Source organism: Miniopterus natalensis, chromosome 12 (genome assembly GCF_054644295.1).
Source record: "Miniopterus natalensis isolate mMinNat1 chromosome 12, mMinNat1.hap1, whole genome shotgun sequence".
NCBI classification, from domain to species: Eukaryota; Metazoa; Chordata; class Mammalia; order Chiroptera; family Miniopteridae; genus Miniopterus; species Miniopterus natalensis.
The window spans coordinates 6,667,524-6,691,192 of record NC_142092.1 but is presented as its reverse complement, the minus strand read 5'-3'; the positions used below and the strand labels follow the sequence as shown (position 1 = coordinate 6,691,192).

At 49.0% G+C, this 23,669-nt stretch overlaps 1 pseudogene; it reads left to right on the top strand.

Moving 5' to 3' along the window:
• Nucleotides 1-3,993: 3,993 nt before the first annotated feature.
• LOC107544209 (annexin A2-like) overlaps nucleotides 3,994-23,669 on the top strand; it is a 49,670-nt pseudogene continuing 29,994 nt past the window's right edge.

Below are 23,669 nucleotides of genomic sequence, written 5' to 3'. Positions count from 1 at the left end.
GCACGAGAAAGCGGAGCTAGAAATCTCTATAATTGGATTACAGATAGTTAAGATTATTTGCTCCCTTGAGGATGGTTACCGCCTTAAGAGGGTCTGAAAAAGAGGACTGCTACTAACATTTCAAGGGTATGTTAACCTAGATGCACAAGAACAGTGGACAGAACTTGAACTTGCTTAAAGCCTGGGTATGACTACTCACCATGACCTGCCTATTAGAAATTTATAATACCCTGTAAGTTACTTTTAGTCACAGAACTTGTCAGATTTATTACAGAGCCCCTTTTTCATTCATGTATGTTTATATTGCTTATGAAAATTTCATCATACGGAGTTATTTTTCTTACTGATAAACTCTGTAACAGAGATAACATAAATTTTGGAAGAACAATGTAAATGGTTAACCCTGAGTTTGCAGAAGGGACAGGTACTGGGGGCTGTGGTGAAGGGAGAGATGTTTTGCTTTAATTTCATATCATTTTTTAAACCTGCATGGGATTATTGTTGGTTTCAATTTTATTTGTATGATAGATTTTCCTCTGCAATTTTCATAATGAGGCCAATAAAACAAAACTAAATGGGATGGAGAGGGTCCATGTGACAGATTACCTCCTTGGTGTTCACTAGAACATTCCAGACAGGTTGGTAAAGATTATGTTTCTGAGAGAGGATGAAATGACAATTAAGTCAAGTATTAAATCTAGGTTTTGTATCATGGGCTTTAGCACAAGTTATGCCGTTTTGAGCCTGTGGTTTTCTCTTTAACAGGCCAGGGGGGAACAAGCCAGGAAGGCAGGGCCCATGCATTTCCCAGCTCCCTGGACCATGCAGCAAGAACCAGATTTCCTGGCAGTACACTGAGATGGCATTCTCCATGGGAGACCATCAGGAAGGCATTATATTGGCATTTCCAGTTTGTCTTTTCAGCAGCTCTCAAGACTAGTTCCCGCTCTACTCTTCAAGCCCTCTATCTTCTCAAGGCTACTTATTTTGATACTTAAATCTTTCAGCTCAGCACAGACTTTGATGGAAATAATTTCTTTTTCTTTATTTGTTTTTATGAGGTAATTGCAAGAAGATGCCCCAAAACATTTCATTTGCAAATTAATACAGCCAAAACAAAACAGAACTCTGTATTGTTTGAAAGGAACATTTGATGTCACCAAAATGTGGTTGTTGATGGTTTCCTTTGCTGTGCAGGAGCTTTTTAGTTTGATGGAGTCCAAAAAAAGACAATCTACTGAGTGGAAGAATGTATTTGCAAATATATATATCCAATAAAGGGTTGATATCCAAAATATATAAGGAACTCATACAACTTAGTAACAAAAAAGTGAACAATCTGATAAACAAAAACAAACAAAAAAAGCGGCAGATATCATGAAGAGACATTTCTCCAAAGATGACATACAGATGGCCAATAGACATATGAAAATGTTAGTGGTGGTGTTAGACTTCAGTTCTTAAGTTCAGCAAAGAAAGAATTCACAGAAAAGAGTTCTATCACAAGAAGTTTATTTAGCCTTTTAGAAAGAAAGTCACAAAGGGAGACAAAACTGGGCTCTGTGGACTCAAGGTACTGAGGGAAAGGAAGGGCCCTTGGAGAAAGAAAGCAAAGGTACATTCCTTAAGAAAGAAGGTGAGGGGGAGACTCGGGCATGCTCTAGAGAGAGTGCAGCAGGCCCTTTGTCTTAAAGGTTTTTATCTATTTTCTAAAGGTGGGAACTTCAGGGGACAGCCAGGGAAGGACCTCAATAGATATTCATGTTTCCCAGGTGTGTCCTTTAATATGCTGATTCATCAAAATGATCGTATAGGGTGAGGGTTATGGTCTCTGCTGATTGGTTGGGACCAGGGTAGGGGGTCCTTAGTCATTGCATCTGGTCTTGATGCCAGTTATGGCGTTGCTTCATCTGGGTTTATTGCTTCTCTGGGCCTGGAGCTGAAACACTGAGGCCTAGATGTTATCTCTAGCTTTAGTATGTGTGTGTTTTTTGTTAACCCTCATCCCAGGATATTTTTTCTACTGACTTTTTTTCTCTTTTGTAGAGAGAGAGTGGAAGGGATGGAGGCGGGAGGAAGAGGAACAGGAGGAGATAGAGAGGGGAAAACATCAATATGAGAGAGGCACATCGATTGGTTGCCTCCCACATGTGTCCCATCTGGGGCCAGGGATTGAACCTGTAACCCAGGTATGTGCCCTTGACCAGGAATTGAACCCAAGACCCTAACCACTGAGTCACCAGCTAGGGCTGTTATCTCTAGTTTGACCAAAACTCTGTCTTAGGGGTCAACAGCCCCGAGGCTTTGTTCCTAAGATTATTTGATGCTGAGGCTTTGTTCCTAAGCTCGTCCTGAGGGCTAATGCTTAAGGGAGTGATCGTGCAAGGGGGAAGGAGGCAGGTGAGTCAGGGTGCTGGATAGGCCAGTTTGAATCAGTCATCTGTCTCAGTTTCCCCATTTCACTTGCCAAGGAATTTTCCTAGATTCTTATTATCCTGCCTCAAAAAGATGCTCAACATCACTAATCATCAAGGAAATACAAGTGAAAACCACAGTGAGATACCACTTCAACCAGTCAGAACGGCTATGATGAGAAAGTAAACAAATGACAAATGTTGGAGAGGATGTGCACTGTTAGCAGGACTGCAAATTGGTGCAACCGCTATTGAAAACAGTATGGAGAGTCCTCAGAGAAAAAAGAGATCTACAATATTACCCAGAAATTCCACTTCTGGGCATTTATACCAAGTAAATGAAAACACTAATTCGAAAAGATATTTACACCCCTATGTTCTTTGCAGGGTTACTTACAGTAGCCAAGATATGGGAGCAAACTAGGTGCCCATCAATAGACAACTGGATAATGAAGATTTGGTAGATACAGTACATACAATGGAATATTACTCAGCAATAAGAATGAAATCCTGGCATTCGTGACAACACGGATGGACTGAGAGGGTATTATGCTCAGGGAACCAAGTCAGAGAAAGACAAATACCAATGGCTTCACTTATATGTGGAATCTAAAAAAAACCCACACACCCATAAAGAAAAACAAAACAAAACAAAAACAGACTCATAGAAAGAGCTCAAATGGATGGTTGCCACACCCCTCTGGTGGTGGGTGGGTGGGGGATGGGGAAAAAAGGTGCAGGGGATTATAGTCAGTATACTGTGATAAGTTTACAAGGTGATAGACGAGCATTAGATTTAGTGTGGCCATCACATTGTAAGGTATATAAATGCCAAATCACTATATTGTACACCTGAAACTAATACATTGTATACCAATCATACTTAAATTTTAAAAAATGTGATCGTAAGTAATGTCCTGCCCTGCTAATCTCCATGGTGAGAAGAGCCAATTATCAGCAGCTTTCTACCCTCTACTCCCTCCTTTCCCGGTACCTGCAGCCCGGCTGGGTTCTCAACCCAGTGTTCTTTCCATTTACGTGGCCTTCACACGCTGCTAAAAAACCATGGGGCTTGATCAGAGCACGGAGACTTAAGACAAGGAGGCTCTGCTACGTGGCACAAACCCAAACCTAAATCTCGCCTCGCCGCCTTCCATATGCTATGTGTGCGTAATGGCAGCTGCTTCCTAGAAGCTCATTTCGTGGAGGGTGCCGCGAGGAAGCGGTACTGCGGGTTCCACAGCCCCCCAGTAAGTAGGCCGAGTCTCAGCCCCCGCCTTACCGCGGTGCGCGTGGCCGGCGCCGTCGCGGGGCCCTCGGCGGCTCGCAGCCCCACCCCGGCGCTCGGCCCACGGCTGGGCGAGGCCGGAGCGCAACAGGCCTGCGCGCCCAGGCGCGGGAAGGGCGTCCGCGCGCCCGGAGCATCCTGCCCCAAGGAGGGACTACTTATTAGGGAGGGTCTTGGAAAGTACTTTAAAGGGGCTTAACTGGGCGGGTGCCGCACCTCGCGGCCGGACTCCCAGCGGGCAGGCAGGCAGCTCCCACCTGAGGTCCTGCTGGTGGGCAGAGCAGCCCCAACATGTTTGCCTGGGGTGAGTTCCCGAGGCCCGCGGGCCGGGGGCGGAGCCCGCGCCTTTCTGGGGCGTCTTGCGGGTTCAGGCGCGGGCCCGGAGGGGTTGAAGTCTGCCCTTCGCTGTGACCGTCGGCGTTGGCGCTTGGAAAGGGGGGCGGCTCGGCCCCGGAGCGGACCCCAGAAGGCCGCCCTACCCGGGAGGGGCTGCAGTGGTTTTCAGGGCGTGGAAATTCCGCTCCGCGGCCCTAGGCGGGCTCCCGGGCCCTGAGCGCTGCGCAGGGCGGGGAACCTGGCGTTGCCTGGGCCTCGAGTTTCCCCATTTTCATCCGCTGGGAAATCCCATCTGAACCGAGTCCACAGGTCAGTGGTGAGCCCGGCTCTGCTGAGCTCAGGGGCCCAAAGCTAAACCCGAGGTCTGGGGGGCGCCCGGGCCAGGCGAAAGCGCGAATGTTGACCGCAGAGGCTCCGGGGCGAGGCTCTCGCGGGCCCGCCCTGCGTCCCGGTGCGTGGCGCCTGGTTTCTGGGGGACTCCGGGTCCTGGCACAGGCGGGCATGCGTTCGTGGAGTCCCGGCAGAGCCAGCGGCGCCCACGCGGTCCGCGGACCTGCGCGTCGGTCGCGGTTGTGGTTTGTGTGCCCCCCCAGGAGCTGTGGGCAGCGGGCTCTGCGAGCGCGGGCACGGCGGCAGGGGCTCGGGGCTCGGGGCTCGGGGCTCGGGGCTCGGGCTCTGCCCGCAGCAGCTTCCCGCCCGTGGGAGGCCGCTGCTCCCCCGGCACAGGCCGCGAGTCTCGGACCTAAATGCGAGGCCGAGGCTAAGGTCTCGCTCACCGCGCGCGTCTGTCGTCCCAGAGCCGCAAGGAAGCCGGAGGCGCAAGAGGACCAAGTTCAGCAAAAGCCAGTGCGGGGTCCTCGTGGAGGCCTTCGAGAAGGACCCCTACCCTGACGTCACGGCGCGGCGCGAGCTGGCCCGGCGCACGCAGATCCCCGAGCCCCGCATCCAGGTGCGGCGCCCGGCGGGGCGGGAGCCTGGTTAAACCAAAAGCTTCAAAAAGCACCCCCAAACCCTGAACTAACCCTCTCAGTGCCCGTCTGAGGTAGGCATTAGTCTCAGAAGGGCGGGAAAATAAAGATCAGAGAGTTTAGTAACTTAGATTACAGCTCTGCCAAGGGCAGAATCTAACTAGGTCATATGGGTTATATCTGTCAAATATTTACCACTTTAGAAGTTGAAACTGAGAAATTTAAAAATATTCACTAATTTTAAAAAATTTATCTTTATTGTTGAAAGTATTAGAGATATCCCCCCCCCCATTGACCCCCCTTCACCCACTCCCACCCTCTCCCCAGGCCTTCTTGTCTGTCCTTGGATTATGCATATATGCTTATAAATTCTTTGGTTAATCTCTCCCCCACCCTTCCCTGTGAAATTCATCAGTCTGTTTTTTAAATATGTTTTTATTGATTGTTAGAGAGAGAGGAAGGGAGAGGTATAGAGAGACAGAAACATTGACGAGAGAGAAACATTGATGGCTGCCTCCTGCATGTCCCTTACTGGGGATCAAGCCCAAAACCCAGGCATGTGCCCTGACCGGGAAGCCAACCAGTAACCTCCTGGTTGATGGGTCAGTGCTCCACCACTGAGTCACACGGGCTGGGCTATACTACTTTTAAAGTAACCATTCTAAAACATTACATAATATTTTTTAAGAAAAGCAACCATATTCTCACAGCCAGAAAATGGTGGAACAAAAAGCCAGTGGAGAGTGTTTTAACCTCACTGGGGTCCCCAAAAGGCAGTTAGGGATCCCAGTGGTCCTGGACCATTTTGTCCTCTGGGTCTCAACCTGTTACCAGACAGAGGCCTGCCTACCTAGAGCAGGTCTGCCTCGGCCGGCCTGTGCTGTGTGGGTCCTTGAGTTCCTGTAGGAAAGATTTCAGAGCACGAGTCCAGAAGGCTTTGAGAGTATGCTTATTAACCCTGGGGACAGTGAAACAAAGGAAGGAATTGGGCAGAGGAAACAACGGGAGAGCCTAGGCAGTGCTCTGCTTTGGCTCCCTAGAAATGTTACAGGAAAGAAGTGAGCCAGGCGGGGCTGCTTTAGCTCCCTGGGAAGTCAGAGGAAAAGGGGCCTTGGAGACAGGATCAGGGGCTGAGCCTGGGTCGAGCTGCCGCTGCCCACTGCTCCCCTGGCTGCAAGTCCCGTGGGCACCCTTAGAAATTAGGAAGAAATAAACAGTTCATGCCCAGGGAAGGGGCATGGGCTTGCTCTATAGTGAGCCCTCACTGAGTCTTTGTCCTGAGGGCTTTTTATCCATTTTTTTCTCTGTAGGCGAGAATCTTAGGGGAGGGTTTCAGCAAAATATTCATCAGCTTTCCAGGTGCATTTTTAATGTGCTGATGCATCAAAATGAGTGTATAGGGGAGTTTGGGATAATTCTTTGGTCTACTTTACTGTTTTACTTTTATCTTAGTTCTGTCTGGCTCTAATGGGGTTTTGCTATTTGTTCCCCAACTTTATCTGTCCTTGGGTTTAATGGCGTTAATTGGGTCTCTGTTCCCTATTTCCCAGGTCAGGGTGATTTGAGCTACGTATTCTCTGGTTAGGGAGGAGGCTAGAAACCATTTGCTCTCAGGTGTCCTTGGTTGGGGAAGATAAAGTCTGTAATTCACAAGCTGGCTGCAAGCTGCCCAAACTGTTTGGCTTTGTTTAATTTTCTTGTCTCAGTTTCCCCATTCCACTTGCCCTGGAATTTTCCTAGAGTCTTACTATCCTGCTACAAGCCCCTGGGGGCACATTGTAATCCTGGGAGTAATGGGTGGAGGAAAGAGGTTGGGTCCTACCTCCAGGAAGCCTGCTGGGATGAGTTTGAGATCCCTGGCCCAAAATGAAATGTAGAGCCCCGAATATTCATAGGTTGTTCGGAAAGTCCCCAGGTAATTCTGATGTGTAGCCAGGGTTGAAATCACTGTCCTGGATGCTTTTCAAACTGGAACTATCAGTGTCCCACCCCAAAACTTTTGATTCAGAATCTCTGGGAGTGGGCCCAGGCTGTAGAAGTTTTTAAACCTCCAGGTGACTCCTGCATGCTGACCCCCTGCCCTACACCCATCCTTGGCCTGGACTGAATGTTGTTATCGCCTGGAGAGTTTTATGGTATTGACACCTGGGGTTTCACCTGGGCCAGGGAGTTCCAAAATCTCCCCAGATGTTTCTCCTATGTACCAGCGTGCTGGTCTCCCAGGGTCCCCCATCCCACTGTTTCCTGTGCAGCCTCTTTTGAGGTGCTTGATGAGGGTGGTGGAAGGGGTCAGGCTGATGGAGAAGGAATGGACATCCATTGAGGGTTTGCTGTGTGCCAGGTGCTCTGTTAAGAATTTTACTTTTAAAAAACTTTATGCAACCCTAGAAATAATTAAGTGAACCACGGCCTAGAGGGGAGAGGGGTTACCAGCAGCACCCGGTAGTGAAGAAAGGTAAACCTGGACAATGAGGGCCTTGGCGCTTCCTAGTTTTGGAAGTTGTGGTAATCTGAACTAAATTTTTCCAAATGAATGTTCATATTTTTCCTACAGTGCCCTCTCCCCACTCCAGACTTCACAAAGTGAACTGGGTCACCAAAAAGCTTAGTGATAGCCCTAAGCCAGTGACATTTGAGTTAGAGAGACTTGAAAGTCTGCAGTGGGCTCATATGAGCTGGCCAGGGAATCTGACTCTGAGGGAGGGGCAGGCAGCCTGTCAGGACTTCATCTCAACCCTGAGAGGTAGTTATGACCAGATAAAAGAGCTGGCCTAGAAAGTTCAGTAATGGTGTGTGGTCTCAGCTCACAGCTCCTGGAACCAGCAGCTGGGGATGGAAGCCACAGATCCTAAGGGAGGCTGTAGGGCTAGGGCATGCCGGGGATACTGGTGCTACCAACCAGAAGGGTGTCCTATGTATTGGTTTGGGGAGCATACTTAGCTAGTCCAGAGTTGGAAGGAGGCTATTGCAAGGGCAAGGGATGAGGGGACAGTGCCGGCATGTACCCATTTGCGTGTGCGTGAATGTACAAGTGCGCTCACTCACAGGTGGGTGCAAGGTGGGCGCTCTGGGGAGATTTGCCCAGAAGGTAGGTTAGGCCACACTGAGAATGTTTTGAATCAGCCAAGGATTTTGCTTTTATTTTAAGCTCTACCAGGAGTTTTATTTGACAACTGTTTTATCTCAGGTCACATGCTACTTGGTGATCATTTTGGTACTGGGCTTAATTAGAAAATATCTCTTCTCCTTGCCTTTCTTCCTCTCTCCATGCCTCCCCCACCTCCAGGTCTGGTTTCAGAACCGTAGAGCTAGAACATCAAAGAACACCCGGAGAAGGCCCAGTGGAGAGGCAGATGCTATGGCCCTAGGATCCCATCAGGGTGGATCCTGGGCCTCTGCCTGCTCTGGCCACCAGGACCTTCTCCCCAGACGTGATCCCAACGAAACTCTCCAGAGCTATGCCAGCCAGTTCTCCTGGAAGGTGGAGGGTTCTTCTGGTCAAGCAGTGCCCTCAGAGCACACCAGTGTCCTGGGCACAAACGTGGCCTCTCCTGACCTGGAGACTCCAGCCAGGGCACTGGAGAAGGCTGGAGACTTCCATCACTCTCTGTATTCAGGCTTCAGCTTTGCAGCTCTCGGTCTACCTTCTGCTCCCCAACAGCCCTTCTCACAGTTGGAAGCTGGTGGCATAGGGACTCATCTGGGGAACCCCAGACCACTCATGACGGGTGGGGAATGGGCGCTGCAAGGGTGGGGGCAGCATCCTTCCTCTGATGAGCAGCAGCTTTTGAGGGGCTGGCAGCCGACACCTGCTGCTCCCCAGCAGCAACTGTCCCAGCATCCTGGGGCCTGGGAACAGCCACCCCCACCCCCACTCCCTTCAGCCCAAGAACACTGGCCGAATCCTGCCAATTCAAGTCTTCTCAGTCTTCATATCAAGCCAGAGGAGGTGCCCGCTGGGCATCAGGAGCAGTTTCCATCCCTTCCTTCAAGTCAGAACCCTGGTGGGATGCCTTCAGACACCATGGCCCCCACCCACTGCACTTAAAGGAGCAGCACTTGAAGCCGCCACCACAGCAAACTGGAAATAACGCAAGTAAGTGTGAGGTCACTGGAGACAGTAAATTGGCCGTGGTTCCTGTTAGATGGGCCAGGTATAGAAACCCAGGTACAGAAACCCAGGTACAGAGACTCACCAGGGCAGGAAGTCCCGGATGCCCAGCACGGGGCAAAACTGGGAAAACAAGAACCTTGTCCCCAGCGTAACCTCTCCTCCCCCAGCATATCGCTGGTCTTGGTGTTTAGATCCCCTGAGCATTCTTCCCTAAAGATAACATCTAGGCCTCAGTTGTTTCAGCTCCAGGTTCAGATAAGCAGCAAAACCAGACAAGTGACGCCCTGGCTGCCTCAGGACCAGCTACATTGAGGGCAGACTAATCCACGGAGACCACGACCTTGAAAGAACTCACGTGGAAAGCTGATGAGTATTCTACCGAGACCCTCCCCTGAGACTTCCCTAAGATTTCCACCCGCAAGAAAAGAAGTAAATACACCCAGGACAAAGGACCCAGCTCGAGCTCCCCACTAGGGGACCACACCAGCACCACCTCCATCCCCCTCTTGCCTCTGAGGGGACCTCATGAAACTTGCAACCAGGGGAGCAATGGGCAGTGGCAGCTCATCCTGGGCTTACCCTTGAACCTATTTCCAAGGGCCCTGAAGGAGCCCAACCTGGGCTCTCCTGTTGCTTCTATGCCCTTCCTTGTCTCACTGTCCCAAATATATTTGCTGCCATCATGGACCCAGTACCCTTTGACTCAGTGCTGTGTGGCCTTTCCCTTTGGCTATCCCCACCCTCTTTAATAAATTCCCGTTTTTTATTCACCCGTCTGAGATGACTATTTAGCCTGCCTGCACCACCCTGTTAACCTTTCCTTCCTTTGCACATTTAACACTGCAGAGTTGAACGGGGTGTGAGACTTGTGGACAGCGGCATGGAGAGCTCTCCTTAGGGCAGAGAAACTAAGGCATTTCCTTAGATTGGGGAAAAGGGATTTTGAAAATCTGTCCTGCTTTTTATTGACTTGTAAACATGGAGCATTACAATGTTCTGTAAACTCTTGGAGAGAAGGGGTTAGGGGTCAGGGTGAAGGGCCGCTGTGTGGAACTGTATCTGGCTATCAATAAAATGTCACATTCAGACCTCAGCCGTTTCTGTTCATCTCAAGTGGTCCTCCCTCTCTGTGCAGGTGGCCACTCCCCTCGTCCTTGCCTTTCCAGCGCTCCCTGACCAGTTCTTCCACCTCTCCCTGTGTTCAGCCATGTGTGGCTTCTTTCTGAACCCTTAGCTGCCTGCTGCTGGGCAGTGTCCTGAAAACCCCCCTCTTCTCCCAACTCACCCTGCAGGGCCTGGTACAAACCTAGGTCTAGGTGGGAAATGAACAGGTTTGAGGAGAGAGATTGGCATCTCTTCTCTCCAGGTCAAATCTGGGGAGGGGTTATCCAATCCCAGGGCACCCACCCCTATTCTTCCCCAGATGACAGTCTCAACTGAGTGGGCTGTAATTCGTGTTTCTGTTCCTGAGAGGATGTGGACTTCCCAGGGCTAGAAGGGAGGGCGTGGGGCTGTGTGGCAGGGGACGCCACCTCTGTCCTGTTCTGATGGAGCAGAGTGAAGGCTGAATGCTGACTAAAGGGCAAGGTTTCCTCTCTGACTCAGTCTTTCTGCCTCTAAAACACCTTACAGCGTGTGAAGGGCACACCGGAGTGGATTCACAGGTGTTCACTGGCCCTTACTCGTGCCGGATTGTGGTGGGGACTAGAGAGAAGACAGTGGTTCACCAAGCACACGCAGGGCACAGACTGCCTGCGCTAAAGTGCTGGGCGAATGATGTTCTTTCTCCAAATGAGACCTTGGCATTTCCAAGCTTCCTGCCTGGTGCCCGCTCCAGCCCTGGGCACTGAATCCCTCTGTTGGGTTTGACTGTGGAGAAGCACCTGGCATGTCCCCGCTCTTCCCATCCATTCTCCCCTCTGTTTTTATCTTTCAGAAGGGAAGGATTTCCCTCCATTCTCTCCTCATCCTGAACTCTTCTTTTTGAGAAAGGCAAATACCCTGGGATTATAATGACATCATCTCTTCCCCCCCCACGGAGATTTGGGAGAGAGGAACCTGGGTGGGTGATGGTAGCTACTCGGACACTCTGCTGGGACCAAATCTGGGTTTGTCGCGGAACCGGAGGCGTTCACCTTACAGAAAAACCAGGTGGCACTCGGAGGCTCAGGGGCAAGGAGATTGATTTCCCACTGGCTGACCCAGAGGAGCCCGAGCCCAAAAAGTCCGAGCGCTGAGCACAGCCCTGCAGGGAGTTACACACCACCCACGCTTCCACACACGTGGCAGCTACACCTCGCTTAAGGCGGGGAAAGGCCCTTTGTGGTTTGGCGCTCGGGAACATAGCAGGATGGCAATAGGGGAAGCCTTGGGGGGAACCGTGGATCATTTTAGACTGAGTTTTCCCTTATCATTCCCCCCTTGGATGCCCGGAGGGCGAGCCTCAGAGGGCATCATTAAAGTCATCTAGCGGCCGATACCCTCGTAATGCTAGGACCTTGGCTGTGGTTAGGCGGGAGGCTGAATTTACTTTTTTTTTTTTTTTTAACATATCTTTATTGATTTCAGAGAGAGGAAAGGAGAGGGAGAGAGAGATAGAAACATCAATGATGAGAGAGTCATTGATCAGCTGCCTAGCCCGCAACCCGGGCATGTGCCCTGACCGGGAATCAAACCCTGATCTCCTGGATCCTAGGTGGATGCTCAGCCGCTGAGCCACGCCCAGCAGGGCGAGGCTGAATTTTCAATGAACCTCATTAGTAGGTTGAGGAGGCAAGGACCCATTGTGCAAGGAGGGCAATGGTGATGAGTGGCCCTGCGAGGGGGGTAACCAGGAGGACCATTGCCCTTGTTCCCACCAACCTCTGGCAGTTTCCTGCTCCCTCCGTTGTTTGAGTCTCTCCCTGAGTTCCTTTACTTTGTTAACTACTATTCCTGACTGATTTGGGAAGTAGCAGCATTCCTCTCCTAAGAAAATGCATGGCGCCAGGGTACAGTAAATAGCAAACAATACAGCTCTAGCAAGTAAAGTCTAGTCAGGAGGGGCTGTTGCAGCAAGTCCAAGTCCAAGGATCAGGGTGATAAACACGGCTGCAACTAGGAACCGGAGGTCTTCTGTGCTCAGCAGGTGGCTGTCCGCCTCAGCCAGATCTTGAGGGGTTCACCTGGGTCCGGGCTGGCTCTCCAGTCGTCCGGCGCTCCTCCTCAGGAATGTCGTGGGCTTTCTTGACTCTGGAATGATGGACTCACGGGATGATCCCTGTAAATTTAAGAGCAGTGGGGGTGGTTAAAACTACACTGTAGGGTCCTGTCCAATGTGGCCTGAGGGGCTCCTTTTTCCAGTCCTTGACCCATACTAGGCCTCCAGCCCAGAATGGATGGACTGGGACCCCTAGAGGGATGGGGACCCTTTCAACTGTGTACTGCTGGAGTTCTAACAGGGTAGTTCCCAGGGTCTGGAGTTGTTCTGTCAGGCTCTGGTCCCCTACTTGCCAGAGCCCGCCAGCAGAGTCGAACGGTCCTGAGGAAGGGGAGAGGATAAAGAAAAGACAGACACAAAAAAGATGGGATCGGGAGGGCTGCAGCTCATGACTGCTGCCAGCTGCCAGCCCCGAGTTTATTTTCCCAGCTCAATATATACAGGCACTGTTGATTTTGCTGAATAGCACCCTTCCCCACATTTCTTCAAGGCCATATGAATGCTCTTTCAGAGTAAACACCCTGCCTTCTGCATGAGCTCAGACCTTGGTAATTATTTTTATCTTGGCTTCTAATGGGAACTTTTGGGGAGGATTGAGTCCTTGGCTCCAGAGCCTCAGGCTACGTGGACCATGTCCAGACACGTAGCAGGCTCTCAATATCAAGGGTCATTGTGGGGAGGGTCGAGTCCCTGACTCCAGACCCTCAGGTGGCGTGGACCATGTCCAGACACGTCACCGGCTCCCAACATCTCCCCCTTCTTTACTTTTTAATTTGAGTCAGTGGACTTTTATCTGTAGCTCTGAGATGTTTTGTATCTTTACTCAGACATAGACTGGGAATAAACATAAGAATATTAACACTAAATCCAACAATGTTTAACACCAGAATAGAATAATGAAGATAAACTATGTCTAGAGATAATATTAGAAAACTTGTCAAACTGTTCTTTAGCTAAGTCAGCAGGTGAGGTATCTAAAGGAGGAGCAGATTTTATAGCATTTATATCAGCATATAAGCGGGCAACATCAATAGATACATTATCTTGACTTCATATCCTCATAAGATGGTTTTTAACCCTATCCCACCCCCATTCAGAGTGATTATATGGTTTTTTAGTAACACAAAGCCATTGAAACTGAGCATGACATTGTAGTGACATTCTAACCTTCATACTTCGAATTTGATTTTTTATAAGTAACACAGTTTCTTCTAAGGCGTTTATTCAACTTATTCTTTAATTTCTTATTAATTCTTTCTTGAGCTTTCAAAGCATTAGATATATTTTTTGCTAACCCATTAACAAAACTTGCTGTATGTATTTCTGGAGTAAGAGCAATAACAGCAATAACAGCAGTAGCAATAATAGAAACTAAAGCAGCAATACCAGCTATTAATAATCCCAAGGATTTTTTAGGTCTCTCCAACAGTTTATTTAACTCTTGCAACACTTCAAGTCCTTCATTCATATACCAGCGTCCTTGCATCTTAACCAGAAGCATTACAAACGGAGGTTGGTGCAATACCAACAAATCTAAGTCTGCTTCTAGCTGCATCCCGTCAGTTAGTCGCCTGGTTCCCCGCGAACCGCACCAGCCTCTCCGGGAGCCCCCGCGCCGCCTCGGCGTCCTGTGGGAAAACACAAACATGCCCTCGCCTCCAAATGAGTACCGGGTCTGGACCCTGCCACTGCCCCGTGAGTGGATCTTTCCACCACACGAGGGCGTAGGGCGACAGAGACTTGGCCTGCCAAAAGCGCTGTCACCTTAGATCACATGTTGTTGAATTAAAGTATTGGCATTAATATATGTATTTTAATATGCTATTTACAATCACAAGTATGATTCTATTGTATAACAACATTCCAGTGATTTTGAAAATATATACTGAAAGAGTGCAGTATAATTTACAAATGCATCAAAACTTTCCTACAATAGTTAGCCTGGAACTTGACACTCTTCAGCATTTTGAAATAGGAAACCAGAAGAAAAGAAAATCAATGTTCTAAAATTGTGCCTTCCAAAGTTTTTTCCCTTTTTCTTTTTTTTTTGTTTTTGTTTTTGTTTTTTCTTTTAACACCAGCTTCCTAAGATACTCTGCTAGAAAGGAGTTCTAAATGCAGGGGACGGCACACCGATCCCCCTTTGAAGAATTGCAATGTTCACTCAAGTCTCTCAAGGAGGCCTGCAATCTGCCAGACCTTTCCTAACTCGGTATTTGACATTTCTGATCACCAGCCTCTATTGCCACCCCCACAAAACACCACGCAGTGGCCCTGGGAACTAGTGTTACATGATACATATTGGGGACATGCTGATCTAAAATAAAAATTTTTCAACTCAATAAACACTTATGTCTGAGTGAGCAAAATCACATTCCTTTAACAGTTTCTACTTTTTAAAGCTCTTTGCATAGGTATTTACCAAAATATGGTTCTGGAAAAAACACACACAAATCTAACCCAGACTATTTGTCTATGTAAACTGTATGTGAAAGAAGGGTTACAAATGCTTATAGAAATTCTAGAGCTAATTTTCAGGGTTTGAGGAAAGTGATTCCTAAACCAAATATTAGGTGTATTTTTAATTAATTTGTTTTGAAAGATAAAAGCATTTAATCAGTAATATGCTATGTGGTGCCTGAAAATAATCTTGTAGAAAAATATCAGGTCATTATATCATTTCCCTGGAATTCCGAAAGAACTTTGGATGGATGCTATCAATAGATTTGATTGTAACACTGGGTCTATATCTAAAGCCCAGTATCATCCAGAATGATATGAGGCTGCTCTATTACTGGTTCAAAAATGCATGCATACAAGCACAGGCAGAAACAACGGTCAATAAATTGCTCAGTGCTTCTACTGAAATCACAAAATGGGGGTAATTAGTTAACCCCATGTGAGTTGTATATATATGTATATATCAAATGACAATCTTTTAAAAAAATATATCTATAATTTGCTTTCTATAAATAAAGCTTTCAGTCTTGGCTCTACAATAGCAGACCTAGGTGTGAGTGCAGCCCAGAACTCAGCATCTTTCATGCACCCTATTCTTTGGCAAAGCTTTACACGTTAAGCAGTCTCCTTTCCAGGGAAAGTCAACTCAGAAGTAGGAAATAAATCACAATAAACAAGTGGCCGTTACTGGGGAGGAAAAGTGAAAAAGTCCATTTCTCATCTTGCTGTTCAGCCCTTGCTTACCTGGGTGAACCAGCTGCCTAGAAACTGGCGTGATTAAGATCTGCACACACTGTTTTACTACAGCGTCCTTGATTGTCGCAAGCCATGCCGTATATTTCCAGTCCCCCTCTCCTCTTTACCACTTTACTGCTCTAAAAAGACAGTTTTATTCTGATGTTCCCTGCGGTGTTTTCTTAGGATGCCTCCGTGCAGACAGCTATGCAATTTTTGCATCCATTCTTGTAACCCTAGCATAAGCTGCTCTAAATGTCCCAGCCGTCCTCCAGACCCTTCCTCCTTGGGCTTTTCCTCCATAACCATGAGTCATTCATCCTCCTCGCGGTATCGAGCCTCGGCGTCCTCTAAATCTGCCTTGTCCCTCGGACGGAGCTCATCGCCATCCTCACATCCCCCACCAACCCGTGCTAAAGTCTCTAAGGCCGGGGCACAAGGATTCTCAGGTGGAGGCCTCTCTCTATCCTTTGGAGCCGCAGCCCCAGGACCGCCGTCCTCTGTGGCTCTCTCCCACCACTTGCCTTCTGGGTTAAGGTCTAGACAGTCCCTAATCAGGGTCCAGAGGGAAAGTGTTTCTACCGGCACCTCCAAAGGCCCATGGAGCGAATAGTACATCTGTAGCTGTTTTCCAACCCGCTGCCACGTTTCCCTGTTAACTGTGCCTTCTTTGGGGAACCAGGGGCAGATCTCCTCTACAAAGCTCAGAAACTTAAATATCTGTGCACTAGTGACCTTAGTTCCCCTGGCTTTAAGCATACTTTTCAGCACTTGGACGAACAATTCTTTACTATTTCCCTGCCCCATGATTTATTACTCCCGACTGTAAATCGTCGCGCACCAACCTCTTACTTTTGTTCTCAGACGCATCCCTCCCGCCACGTCCTTCACCGGTTCCTTACTCTCAGGTCCCTGTTCGGGCGCCACTTGCCGGAGCCCACTGGCAGAGTCGAACGGTCCTGAGGAAGGGGAGAGGATAAAGAAAAGACAGACACAAAAAAGATGGGATCGGGAGGGCTGCAGCTCATGACTGCTGCCAGCTGCCAGCCCCGAGTTTATTTTCCCAGCTCAATATATACAGGCACTGTTGATTTTGCTGAATAGCACCCTTCCCCACATTTCTTCAAGGCCATATGAATGCTCTTTCAGAGTAAACACTCTGCCACCTGCATGAGCTCAGACCTGGGTGATTATTTTTATCTCGGCTTCTAATGGGAACTTTTGGGGAGGATTGAGTCCTTGGCTCCAGAGCCTCAGGCTATGTGGACCATGCCCAGACACGTCACCGGCTCCCAACACCTACTTGATGTAGGTCTCCCAGGATGCTTCTTAAACTTGGGGAGGCCTTCCATATACTAACTCAAAAGGGGAAAAGCCTAACTTTCCAGGGGTGCAATGGGTATATAGCAGGGCCAAGGGCAGTAGATCTATCCAGGAGAGACTGGTTTCTTGGCTGTATTTGGCTAATGTTTCCTTAAGGGTACAGTTCATGCCCTCTACTATCCCTGAGCTCTGAGGTCAGTAGGCCATGTGGAGTTTCCACGATATGCCGAGAGCCATTGACAAGGTCTGGATGACTTCAGCTACGAAGGCTGGGGGTCCATTATCACTGTGGATGCTCAGCGGCAGGCCAAACCTGGGGATGATCTCCTGTAGGAGGGCCTTTGCTACCTCTTGGCTTTTCTCAGTCCTGGTAAGGAATGCTTATTGAGCCAGGCAAGAATTTGAGAGGAACCGATGTCCTTGGCTGTTCATAAGTGACATGACTGAGTGGGGCACTTTGATGCTTAACTCTTGTCCTAGGGTGAGTTTGCCAGCTTCCTTGACGAGGAGGACGGTAGCTGCTAGGGCGCAGAGACAGGGGGACCATCCAGCAGCTACTGAGTCCAGTTTCTTAGACAGGTATGCAATGGGCCTCTGCCACAGGCCGACAGGCTGTGTGAGTACCCTTAGAGCTATCTCTTCCTTTTTGTGGGCGAACAGGTTGAATGGTCTCTCAGTGTCAGGCAATCCCAATGCAGGGGCTTGTCCAAGGGCTGATCTGATGCCCCGGATGTCTCCTCTGCCTCCTCTGTCCAACACAGAGGACTTCGATCGGGACCGGTTAAGGCAGCATAAAGGGGTCTTGCTATTGCCAAGAAGCCCAGAATCCAGATCCAGCAAACCCCGCAGCCCTAGGAACTCTCAAAGGCTTCTCTTCATCTGAGGTCAAGGCAGCGAGGTAATCACCTTCTTTCTCTCAGGTCCTAGGGCCAGGAGGCCTTGTGAAAGGAGGAACCCGAGGTACCGGACTTGCCATTGGCAGATCTGGGCCTTTCTTTTTCCATGAGACGCAATACCCAGCTTCTGACAGTGATTTGAGGAGGGCCCGCGTTCCTGCCATGCAATTTTCCTTAGTTTCGCTGGAGAGGAGTAGGTCGTCCACGTACTGGATAAGGGTACATTGGACAGCCTCTCATGGGTAAGCGGCTAGGTCAGTGGCTAGAGCCTCCCCGAACAAGGTGGGTGAGTTCCTAAAACCCTGTGGTAACCAGGTCCAGGTCGGTGGCACCTGTCTTCCCGTGTCTGGGTCTGTCCATTCAAAGGCTAATAAGGTCCGGCTCTGGGGTGCGAGCTGAAGGCAGAAGAAGGCACCCTTTAGGTCTATGCAGGTGAACCACGCGGCGGTGCAGGGACCTGGCTGAGGAGGGTGTCTGGGTTTGGAACCACTGGACGCAAGGAGACAGTTACTTTGTTGATGGCCCGGAGGTCCTGCACTGGCCGGTATCCAGCCCCGGGTTTCCTGACAGGCAGCAGGGGACTGTTCCAAGCCGACTGGCATTCAGCCAGGATACCAGAGTCCCTGAGCTTGACTAGGTGGCCTCGGGTACCCAGGGTGCCTCTCGGGGGGTGGGATACTGCCTTTGCCCCTGCGGGTGAGCTCCGGGTGTTAGCTCAGCCACCACTGGGGCCTGGTTGAGGGCAAGTCCAGGAGGGTTATCTTCAGCCCAGACAAGAGGAAATTCCGCCCGGAACTTGCGGGGGGAGGGGTTCACTCCATTCCAGAGTGCTGAACAGCCTCCACTCTTTCTTCCTCTCTTGGGGTGATGACTGCCACAATGAGGGGTGCAGAGTCTTCGCTACCAGGGTGTAGCTGCAGGGTGGTAGCCCCTCCTGGTCCAAAGGTGATCTGGGCCCCTAGCTTAGAGAGGAGGTCTCAGCCACGGAGAGGGATGGGGCATTCAGGCATGTACAGGAACTCATGCCATACCCAATGGCCCCCAAGTTCACACAAGCGAGCTTGGCAGAAAGATTTCTGGATGGCCCGGTACCCAGTTTCTCCAAGTATTGTGGCTTTTCTCTTCCCCAGGGGGGCCACAGGCGTAGTGACTACGGAGTGTTCTGCTCCGGTGTCTACCATAAAAGTCATGTTTTGGCCCCCAACATTCATCCTGACCGTGGGCTTGTGGGGGCTGAGGAGTATCGAGCCTGATCCCCTTCAGTCAGAGTCTATGCTGGCTAACCCAACAAGGTTGCCTTCTTGTGACTCCCCTTGATATTTGCTAAGTTTCTGAGGTTTTCCTTTATTGGGACACTCAGTGCCCAGTCTCCTTGCAATAGGCACAATGGTCTGCCGCCAGTGGGGTCCGTCGATTCCCCCCCTTTGGCAGGCCAGTCTTCTTTTGCCCTCTCAATCCCTTCTCTCTGAGGGCCACTGCTGGGAGGCTAACTTTCTTCTTACTGTTGTAGGTGCACAGGGTGGCCTGGCTAGTCTGGTAACAGGCAACGGGCACGTATGTGTAGGCTGTATGTTCACCCTTTCTTTACAGTTACATTGAGCCGTGGCTGAGGCCTCAGACCAGACCAAGGCCCCGAGGAGCAGAAGCAGAGTGAGAGTATTAACATCTGGCACCAGAGGGGCTGTGGGTTCTTGAGACTCTCTGAGATAGGGGGGTGGCCCAATGGGAGGCTCATCTTCTTGGTCTCCTGCAAAAACTCGAGGGGTCTGTTTTCCTTCAGGCTGAGCAACGAAGACCTTAGCCTCTCCCTGCCTATTGGTGCAGAACCATACCCAAGCGAGGAGAGTCTGTGCTATTTCTAACCAGGAATCTATATAAGGAAACTGGTCTGGGTAGCCAGGGTTTCTGGTGACAACTTGCCAGACCCAGTGGATTGTGGGGACATCCAAGGTTCACCCCAAGGGCCAACCAACCCCGAAGGTGGTCCATTCAAGTTGGCACAAAGTGCGAAGAGTGCTGGGAGTCATTTTGATGCCATAGTCCCCGAAAAAGCCCTTCTCAAAGTTTTTCAGCATATAGTCTAGGATGGTGGGCTTTCCCTGATGTCCTCCCATGTTCCCGTGTACAGTGTCGGATACAGACAAAGGGTGGGGGAGTCCCCGGAGGGACCTTTCAGATGCCCGTCCCTCTGCTGCTTCTCGGTGACTTGGGCCAGCCTTGACTAAGGTGCACCCGTATAACCTCCGGGCCTGGGCAGCGAAGCTGATTCACCATTATGTTGTTCCTGCCAACTGTGGAAGTGGATTAGGGCCCACTGAGATTCCATGGCTAGCGCCGTGGGATCACAGACACATTCACTCTCACAGTCATTCAGAGGTTATCACATTCCCTCCCTGATTAACCCTACCCGGGGACCACTAGAGGTCCTTGAGGAGATCAGGCTCCCCTTCTGCCCGTTGGTTCAGGCCTAACTTGGTCGGGGCCCGGGGCCTTACCGTATCCGACACCTGGTCATAGTTCTCTCCTGCCCTGCCCCTTCGAGTTCGGTGGGGACTGCGGTGCGGGGCCCGGTGGAGGCAGCAGGATCGGAGACTGCCAAATCAGGGCAGGGTGCACCTTCTCCTCTGTGACTCCTCCTTGTCATCTGCCACCCTTCTCTCCCACCCAAACTGGTGGCTGCAAGGGGCCAGCACAATTTGGCTTCCTGGTCAAAGAACCAAAAATGTTGCGGAACCAGAGATGTTCACCTTATGGAAAGACCAAGCGGCACTCAGAGGCTCCGGGTTCAGGAGGTTTATTTTATGCCAGCGGGCCCAGAGGAGTCCAAGTCCAAAGTCTGAGCCCTGAACACAATTGGGCAAGGAGTTATATACTGTACATGCTTCCGCCTATGTTGTGGTAGGAGGGCGGGGCTAACCTATCTAGTTTGGCACAAGGGAAAGTGGAGGAGTGCAGCAAGGGGAAGCCCTGGGGGGGGGGGGGACTGTCGGCCATTCTAGATCGAGTTTTCCCTTATCAGATTTACAACTAAAACATAGAAAAACCATCCTAAAAACCAACTCAAGATGAGCTGGAGAGCACCCTCATAACCAAGGAGGAAAAGTGGAGACCACATAGAGACTGATAGGAAGTGCAGAGGCACCAGAGGGCTGGCTGGGCTCCCACAGGCAGCAGCTGAAGGTCTGGAGGGAGATCTCAGCTGTGGGGGGATCCCACTAATAACTCTGAGGCCTAAACCCCAAGTTGGGATCCCCAGCCCAGAGCACCAGACATGAGAAAGGTGCCCACATAACATCTGGCTATAAAAAGCAGCTGGGTTTCTGTCTGCCAGGGAGAGATGGCTAGAGATGCAGGCACCCTCTTAAAGGGCCAATGCACAAAGCATCATGTGCAGCCACTCACCTTGGGCTCCAGCAAGGAGAGGGCAGAGTGGAGTGCAGCTGTGTGAGGAGAGTCTGAGGTTGTGAGCTCTGGAGAGTAAGATCAGGAGATGCCCATCTGGATTCCTGTGCTGAGTCATTCCCCCATACTGCAGAGGACATTTTTCTCAGGCAGACAATTTCCTGCTTTTGCATGGGGCAGGGGAAGCAATTGCCTTACCCTGCTGGAAAACCTCTCGCCCTGCCCAGAGGAGTTTCTACAGTCTGAGTCCTGTGAAGAGACTGATAACAACCAGCCACCCCATCCTGTGGAGATTCTACAGCCTGAGGCTCATTAAGAGAATCAGATTAATCACTCTGCAGACAGAGGCAGACCTAAGGGTGCTTTGAGTCTTTGCCTGATCTGCTTCCGGATCCAGGCCTTAGAAAAGCAGACTTTGGTGTGCATCTTGGTCCTGTCCAAACACACCCAGCCCTAGCAGAGGAGACCTCAAGATAGGGTTGTTGATAGCTCCAAACAGGGTACTCAGGGCCAGTCAAAAACTGCGTCTGACATTGGCCTGTACCAGAGACCCTCCAAAAAGACTGAGAGTCCTAGCAGATCTACCTAATACTTAGAAACAAACCCCAAAAGTAGCCAAAATGGGGAGACCAAAAAACAAGCCCCAAATGAAAGAACAAGAGAAGTCTTCAGAAAAAGAGCTAAATAAAATGGAGAGAAGCAATCTCTCAGATACAGAGTTCAGAATAATGATTGTAAGGATGCTCAACAGCATGAAAAAAGATATGGAAACTATGAAAAATGACCAGTCAGAAATGAAGAATGACATAGCAGAAATAAAGAATACATTAAAAGGAATAAACAGAGTAGAGGAAGCTGAGGATAGGATCAGTGAATTAGAAGACAGAGCAGAAAAAAATCACTCAATCAGAGACCCAAAACCAAAAAACAATTAAAAAACAGGACAGTCTAAGGGAGCTGTGGGACAGCATGAAACGTAACAATATTCGTATTATACAAGTGACAGAGAAGGTTGAAAGTAAGCAGGGGTTAGAGAACCTATTTGATGAAATAATGGCAGAAGACTTCCCTAACCTGGTCAAGGAAAAAGTCACACAGGTTCTGGAGGCACAGAGAGTCCCAAGCAAGAAGAATCCAAAGAGGCCCACATCCAGGCACATCATAATTAAAATGCCAAGAATTCAAGACAAAGAGAGAATCTTAAAGGCAGCAAGAGAAAAGCAATCTGTTACCGACAAAGGAGCTCCCATAAAAACTTCTAGAGGACCTTAAGGGAGAGATCAACAGCAATACAGTTATACTAGAAGAATTTAATACCCCACTGACTTCAACGGATAGGTCTTCCAGACAAAAAATCAACAAGGCAACAGTGACCCTAAAAGACACACCAGATCAGATGGGTTTAACTGACATTTACAGAACATTCCACCCCAAAGCTGTAGAATATACATTCTTCTCAAGTGCACATGGGACATTCTCAAAGATAGACCACATGTTATGACACAAAACAAGTCTCTACAAGTTCAAGAAGATTGAAATCTTATCAAACATCTTCTTGGACCACAGTGGCATGAAATTAGAAATCAACTACAATAAAAACACTCATAAATATACAAACACATGGAGGCTAAAAAGGATGTTTTTAAACAATGAATGGATTACCAAAGAGATCAAGAAAGAAATCAAAACTTCCTGGAAACAAACGAAAATGAACACACAACAACCCCAAATCTATGGGACACAATGAAAGCAGTCCTTAGAGGGAAGTTCATAACACTGCAAGCCTACCTCAAAAAACAAGAAAGACTTCTAATAAACTCTGTAACCCTACAACTTAAAAACTTAAAAAGAGCACAACAAGAAAAGCCCAGAGTAAGTGGAGGGAAGGAAATAATAAAGACCAGAGCAGAAATAAATGGCATAGGGACTAAAAACACAGTACAAAAGATCCATGAAACCAAGTGCTGGTTCTTTGAAAAGATAAACAAGATTGATGAACCTTTAGCCAGATTCATCAAGAAACAAAGAGAAAGGACCCAAATAAACAAAAGCAGAAACAAAAAAGGTGAAATAACAACTGACCCAACAGAAATACAAAGGATTATAAGAAAATACTATGAACAACTATATGCCACCAAGCTGGACAACCTGGATGAAATAGATAAATTCCTAGAAAAATACAACCTTCCAAAATTCAGTCAGGAAGAGCCAGAAACCTGAATAGGCGGATAACTGCTGATGAATTTGAAGCAGTAATCAAAGTGCTCCCAGCACAGTAATCAAAGTGCCACAAAAGCCCTGGCCCGGATGGCTTCACAGGGAAGTTTGACCAAACATTCAAAGAAGAATTCACACCTATCCTCCTCAAACTCTTTCAAAAATCCAAGGGGAAGGAACACTTCCAAACTCTTTTTACAAGGCCGCATTAGCCTAATTCCAAAACAAGTAAAGACACTACAAAGAAAGAATTACAGGCCAATATTCCTAATGAACATAAATGCTAAAATCCTCAAGAAAATATTAGCAAATCAGAT